General features: G+C 36.0%; 2 long non-coding RNA genes across 2 annotated transcripts; both read right to left on the bottom strand.

The window, feature by feature from the left end:
* Positions 1 to 234: 234 nt before the first annotated feature.
* Positions 235 to 3427, bottom strand: LOC121958036. Its single transcript, XR_006106805.1, has 3 exons — positions 3324 to 3427; positions 864 to 936; positions 235 to 775 (listed from the first exon to the last, which is right to left on the bottom strand). It is a non-coding gene; the product is annotated as an uncharacterized LOC121958036 (long non-coding RNA).
* A 1804-nt stretch (positions 3428 to 5231) lies between these two features.
* On the bottom strand, positions 5232 to 6246 carry LOC121957511. The gene is made up of 3 exons (XR_006106786.1): positions 6170 to 6246; positions 5445 to 5517; positions 5232 to 5350 (listed from the first exon to the last, which is right to left on the bottom strand). It is a non-coding gene; the product is annotated as an uncharacterized LOC121957511 (long non-coding RNA).
* Positions 6247 to 7636: the final 1390 nt, after the last annotated feature.

The following is a 7636-nucleotide window of genomic DNA, read 5'->3' as shown; positions in this document are numbered from 1 at the left end:
GAGTTTGCCTTTTTATTTTTTTTTTCTGAAAGGTGCACATGAAATTCACTGTCAGTCTCTAAACCTCCTGTATATCCTCTTCAAACGCCACTGTTGCTTTGCTTGCTCGCTGGTGATTGTTGGGTCTCTTTGAATTAAACAGTGGTCTTTTCCTGTCCTCTAAACTTATTCTCTAAACTGCAATATATAAAGAAAATTAACTTTTGAAACAAAAAGATGCGATTAAAGACAAAATGTTGATCTTACATTTATTTTAGTTTCAGTTAATATCAGTAAGATTCAGGCCTCTGAATCAAATCATTACAGTCTCCTCCCTTCACAGGTGGTCGGACAAATTACAGCCACCTCCAGGAGGATCCAGTGTGATTGTGACCAACAGCACAAATATACACATCACACAGTACAATAAATACCAGCTTATTTACAGCAAATCGTCATATTCTTCATTTTGCATCACTTCTTTCACAGGATAAGAACTGATCCTAACATCTTCAACAATATGAGCGAAGTGCGTGAGTCATTACAGCCACAGTGACCGACATGAGACTGATTTTGTTGATAATGGAGGAAGAGGCGGTGGTTGCAGCCACGGTTGCTGTGGCGCCTGCAGTTGTTGCTTCGGCCGTGGTTGCTGCAGCCGCGGTTGTTGCTTCGGCCGTGGTTGCTGCAGCCGCGGTTGTTGCTTCGGCCGTGGTTGCTGCAGCTGCGGTTGTTGCTGCAGCTGTGGTGTCTGCGGCCGTGGTTGCTGCCACAGTGGTCTGTGCGTTGCCAGCGGCTGTTTTGAGTAGAAAATGTTGGATCAGTTTTAGTCATTTAGTCCCAGATTTAAAACTTTAAAACTTGGGAGTGTAAGTTTCTCTCACCAACAAAAAGAAGGAGTACGACACAAATCTGAGCAATCATGGTGATGCAGCTGTAGTTTCTTTTCTCTGCTCTCTGAAAAATAAAATTAAATGTACATTTCATCATTTAAAAAAAACTAGTTACTGTAAAACTTCAAATAAAAACCCAGCCCCAATTAAACCCCCAGCCCATTTTACTGTGGCAACACATTCTGATAAATAAAGGCCTGTCTCAGTTAGAGGCTCACTCTGGTTAGCACGCAGGTCATTTTTATTGAAGTTCTTTGAATGTATAAAAACAGGTTGTTGGCGACCTGCTGGAGAAAATGATGTCTAGCTGCTTCGATCACATTATGTTTGTATATTCAAACTTTTGTCAGTATGGACATGCTACACACAGTTAGCTTAGTAAGATTCTCTACAATTCAATAATTCAGTTAACTTTACTAAAACCATGAGCGCCAAAGAAGACAGTATTAGCATAGTACACACAAAAGATGCAAAAAAAAGAGGTGAGTAGATGTAGATGGCTCTTTTTCAAAAAGCTAAGGAAAAATGTCTGTGAATTATATTTATAATAATATACATAAAATTAATTTTCAGAATTTTTCTGATTTTTTCCGGTCATCTCTCGCTTCTATTTTTTGTTTCATTGTCTCCTTAGAATTTTTTAAATTTGATTTGGCAAACTTTCAGGTAATTTTCTTTCACCTTACAGATTTTAATTTTTTTTTTTTTTTTTGCTAACTTCTGGGTCATCTCTTCTTTTGTTGCTCATAACTTTCCTCCCATGTTTTTGAATAAAATAGAGCCCCGATCTCAAAAGGTTGAATAAACTGTGTGAAAGGAATTAAACCATACAGAACCTGTCCCAGAAATAAGCTTGTTGTGTTCAGTGATTCATGCAAATAACAGACCGGGCTACTAATTTACGGTACTTCCATTTCAAGCAAAAGTCTCAAACTGCTTGCTGTTATTTTCAGTGCATCAGTCTTTTGTTAATCTGACAAAAGAAAATAACTACTCAAAGCAGCTGCCTCCCTTATTAAAACAAACACAATAAATGCTCCGCCTCCGGCTGCTGGTGGGGAGAGATTTCCAGCTGCAACATCAAAAAGACTGACGTCGTTTCTTTGAGTCTTTGTGTGTCATGATGGAAAAATGTCGTCACGGTGGCACCTTTTGTGACAAGAACAACCACAGAAGCTGTTTTCAGGACTTTTGCCAGGTTTTTCGTATGTCTGCTTTTTAATGTTACAACTCTGAAGGTGTGGTTGAGATGAAAAAGAAGCCCGTGTTCAGAGATGGGTGTGGTTAGAGACAGTCTATGGAGCCCCTGCTCGCTTTACGCCCCTGGCTCACATTCATTTTTAGTGGCGGTTGTTGTATCGCTGCCATGTGAGCTTAATACAAGACCACCTAGAGTTCATTATTCATATTCCTTTTTGGCTGAATACCTAGTTAAATTATGACTAAACATTCAAAGTAAACAAGTCGGTAAATTAAACACTTAAATGACAAAGTGTGGTCCTGACTTATGTTTTACAGTATTAAACATGTTGTTTTTATTTTATTTATTTAAATAAAAGTAAAGATTCTCTACCTGCGTGTCTACACTTTACAAATTACCTTTTTTTTTCTTCTTTCCCCATTCCTTCATTTTATTTTTCAATTTAAGTTTGTAATGTAAAAGTTATATTTTAAAGTAATAATAGTATTAGGATCAACTTTATGTCTTTAGTATAGTGCAGCTTAAAATACTTCACATCAAATTGTATGAATTTGTTTTTTTTAAAACATTAAGCTAATAAAATAATAAAAGTTTAGCACCAAATAATGTGATAAAAGAAGGTAAAATATTAAAATATTGTGGAGAATGTTGAAAGAGAACGAATAGTTTTAACTTTAAAAAGTTAGTGTTCAGGCTGCCTTAAAATTTTAAGAAGACTAGATTATAGAAAATAAGTTGTAAGTTTGTATTGATGCAACTTGTTTTCTCGTATTCAGCCAATATAAAAATTCAAGGCACCTTAGACACTAACTTTTTAAAGTTAACACAAATAGTTGATTTTTACAGTATATATATATATATATATATATATATATATATATATATATATATATATATATATAGTAATAATTCCATTTCCATAAGTACACTGTAAAATATGTGTGTGTGTGTGTGTGTGTGTGTGTGTGTGTGTGTGTGTGTGTGTGTAAAGCCTATTTTATCGCCAGTTGAAAATTAACTTAATTGGACACACTTTAAACATATAAAATAAACAAACAAATTGAGAAATCCTGCTGTAAATATTTTCAAAATAGAAAAACTAACTTACATTTTACTAAAATATTCACATAACTAATCACAATTCTAACATTTCAAAATTCTTACCACTGTCTGCAAAAAAAAAAAACTAAAAAACAAGAGAACAGTTGGTTTATATTGAAGTAATATAATAATGATGTAGAAGTACTTACAGGTTTCTGTTCTCAGCTTGAATGTTTTCCACTGCAGAGTGAAGTTCTGATGTTCTCTGAGGTCAGTACTTCTTTTATACAGAACGTGTACAAGATGACATCAGTCTGAGGACAAAGCCAATGAAACATATGCAGGTATGAGTAATTGTACCTCTCGTCATGGTTTGAGGTGTGAGCGGCAACCTTTTTATTACTCGGATACAATCAACATAACTACTAAATTTATCATTACTGCTCTACATGTCATACATGAACGGTGGCATTTTTTCTGACATGACATTTTACATTTTAGCTGAGTGACTGTGACTTAATGTTTCTGGGCTTTAATCATTTTGCATTGTTCCCCACTGTGCATTGTCTGGGCCATTGTGATATTTCTGATCTGTTTCCTTCATGTAATCTGCACTTCATGTTCCAGTCAGAGGTAAAGTGGAAAGTATGTGGAAGTAGAAACTGTGTGCCAGTTTCATCTTCCCTTTACCAAAGAAAAAAAGAAGGTCCGATAACTTCTTTAACATCTGTGCTCTTACAATACTGGAATTTAAAATTTTGATATATTCAAAAATACAGATATTCAATACAATTTCTATACCATAAAGAAAAATGTACACTATAAGCATTAATTTAAAAAAAAAATTAAAAAAAAACATATATATATATCCAACAAGGCTATGACCACTTTTTTGTTTCTAGGTTAGAGGCAGAAAACAGCAGAATGAATGTAAACATTAAGATAACTTGTGCTCTAAATAAAAATACAGAAAGTAAAATAACTAAAACAAAAAAATTGATAAAAGACAAAAGGTTAATCTCTTGACTTTATTTTAGTTTCAGTTATTATCAGACAGCTTGACTCACCAGCATCTGAATCAGAATATTACTCCTCCCTTCACAGACATTTGGACAAATTACAAACACCTCAAGGAGGATTCAGTGTGATTCTGACCAACAGTACAAAAACACACCATCACACATCAAACAGTACAATAAATTACAATATCAGCTTATTCACAGCAAATTGTCATAAAAATCCTTCATTTTTCTTCACCTCATTGACAGGATAAGAACTGATCTTATGTAACACCTTTAACAATGTGAGTGAAGTGCATGAGTCATAACAGCCACAGCAACCGACATGAGACTGATTTTGTTGATAAGGGAGGAGGAGGCGGCAGTGGTTGCAGCTATGGTATTTGTTGCGTCAGCAGTTGTTCCTGCAGCTGTGGTTGTTGCAACAGCTGTTGGAGCAGCAGTGGTTGGTGCAGCTGTGGTGGGAGCCACCGTGGTTGGTGCAGCGGTGATTGGTGCAACTGTGGTTGGTGCAGCTGTGGTTGGTGCAATCGTGGTGGTTGCAGCGGTGGTTGGTGCAGCAGTGGTTGGTGCAGCTGTGGTTGGTGCAACCGTGGTGGGTGCAGCGGTAGTTGGTGCAGCTGTGGTTGGTGCAACCGTGGTGGGTGCAGCTGTGGTTGGTGCAGCTGTGGTTGGTGCAGCTGTGGTTGGTGCAGCTGTGGTGGGTGCAACCGTGGTAGTTGGTGCAGCGTGGTTGGTGCAACCGTGGTGGTGCAGCTGTGGTTGGTGCAACCTGTGGTGGGTGCAGCTGTGGTTGGTGCAGCTGTGGTTGGTGCAGCTGTGGTTGGTGCAACTGTGGTTGGTGCAGCTGTGGTTGGTGCAGCCGTGGTTGGTGCAGCGGTGGTTGGTGCAACTGTGGTGGGTGCAGCTGTGGTTGGTGCAGCTGTGGTTGGTGCAACAGTGGTGGGTGCAGCGGGTGGTTGGTGCAGCTGTGGTTGGTGCAGCAGTGGTCGGTGCAGCGGTGGTTGGTGCAGCTGTGGTTGGTGCAACAGTGGTGGGTGCAGCGGTGGTTGGTGCAGCTGTGGTTGGTGCAGCGGTGGTCGGTGCAGCGGTGGTTGGTGCAACAGTGGTGGGTGCAGCGGTGGTTGGTGCAACGGTGGTGGGTGCAGCCGTGGTTGGTGCAGCCGTAGTTGGTGCAGCCGTAGTTGGTGCAGTTGTGGTCTGTGCCTTTCCAGATGCTGTTTTGAGTAGACAATGTTGGATCAGTTTCACATTTAGTCCCAAATTTAAAACTCACTTAACAACTCAATTGGGAATGTAAGTTTCTCTTACCGACAAACAGAAGCACGACGACACAAATCTTAGCAATCATGGTGATGCAGCTGTAGTTTCTTTTTTCTGTTCTCTGAAAAATTGCATTTTAATTTTTAAAGTTATATTTCAGAATAAAAGTAGGATTAGGATTAATTTATTTTTAGTATAGTGCAGCTCAAAATACTTCACATCAAATTGTATGAATTTATTTTTTAAAACATTACACAAATGAAATGATTAAAATAAAGGAACAAAACAGTGAATTATGATAAAATAATTATTGGTGCAGGTAAAATATTCAAATATAATGTACAATGTTAAAAGGAACTAATGTCCATACTCAAATAGTTTAGGGTACAGGCTGCCTTGAAAATCTGATTAGAGAAAGTAAGTTGAGGTAATTTTGTCATGATTCAACTCTTTTTCTCTGATTCAGTCAATATAAAAATTTAAGTCAGCATAAAAAACTAACTTTTGAGATCTAAGGATCTAAGAAAGTAGTTTCTTGCTGTAGTGTAATTACATTTTCATAAGTATAAGATATAAAGCCTGCAAATCAATTGGATACACCATAAAAAGTTGATAAATGCTGCTATGAATATTTTCAAAATAGAATTACAAAAATACTGTTTAACAATTTGTCATCAGTTTTAAATTCTTACAAATATATATATATATATATTTGTATATTTGTTTTTATTGGACTTTTTAATAACGGCATAGAAGGCGGCCTGCTTACTTACTTTCTGCTGGAACGTCGTCCACCGCAGCGAGTGAAGTTCTGATGTTCAGTTCTTCCTATATGAGGAATGTACACGAGATGACATCAGATTGAAGACAAAGCCAGTGAAACATATGCAGGTATGAGTCGTCATGGTTAAAAATGTGGGCGACAACCTTTTCATTTCACTGATAAAATCAGTGTGGATCATACCAGCTACATCTCATACATGCAGGGTGGCATTTTTCTGCCATGACATTATACATTTGAACTGAGTGACTGTGACTATAGGTTGTTGGCTTTAATTAATGCTCATTGTTACCTTTTTTTATTTCTGATCTACTTCCCTCCTGAAATCTGCAGGTAATCACTTCATGTTCCAGTCAGAGGTAAAATGTAGAAATGTGGAAGTAAAAGGTTTCGACTACCCTTTATCAAAAATATTTTTTCAACCATCAGTATAATAACTGTGACACATTTAAAATTATCAGAGCATCAGTTACTCAAATTTGTATCCTCACAATACTGAAATGTCTGATTTCAATACCTGGAAATATAGATATTTGATACCACGTTCAATACCACGAGGAAAAATTAAAACTGAAGGCATGATGTTTTTTATTTATTTATTACTTTTTTTTTAATTAAGAGATACTGTAAATACAACAAGGCTATAACAAGACAAAAATGACTATTTTTTTTAGAAAGTTAAAATAAGATAAGATAATCATTTATTAGTCTCACAGTGGGGAAACTCACAATATTACAGAGGCTATGAGGTACGAAGAAGTATAAGCAGCGAAGGAAACAATACAATAGTAAAACAAAAATTACAAATATAAAAATATTAAGATATTAAAATGTTAGATACTAAAAAACAAGTTGCCGAGTATGATTAAAATAACAAGGTGGAAGAACTGTAACATAAATAAAAATAAAATAAAATTAGAATGTACCAACAAAAACAGTCTATATATATATATATATATATATATATATATATATATATATACATATATATATACACACATATATATATGTGTGTGTGTGTGTGTGTGTGTGTGTGTGTGTGTATATATATGTATGTATGTATGTATGTATATATGTGTGTGTATATTATATATATATATATATATATATATATATATATATATATGTGCACTGACCCATATGTACACTAATTGCACATGGAAGCACAAAACAGCAGAATGACTGTAAACTTTTACAAAAAAAACTTTCTTCTCTCTGTGAATTAAAGTGGACTTGACCTTTTCTGAATAGCGTCATGTAATAACTTATGTTCTAAATAACAACATACTTTGTATAAAGAAGGATGAGATTAAAGACAAATTGTGAATATTGAGTTTATTTTAGTTTCAGTTAATATCAGACAGATTCATACAGTGGCATCTGAATCAGAGCATTACAGTATCTTCCCTTTAAAGATGTTTGGACAAATTACAGACACCTCCGGGAGGATCCAGTGTGA

This window comes from Plectropomus leopardus, chromosome 18 (assembly GCF_008729295.1).
Source record: "Plectropomus leopardus isolate mb chromosome 18, YSFRI_Pleo_2.0, whole genome shotgun sequence".
NCBI classification, from domain to species: Eukaryota; Metazoa; Chordata; class Actinopteri; order Perciformes; family Serranidae; genus Plectropomus; species Plectropomus leopardus.
The sequence above is the reverse complement of the archived record's forward strand: the minus strand, read 5'-3'. Positions and strand labels throughout refer to the sequence as shown.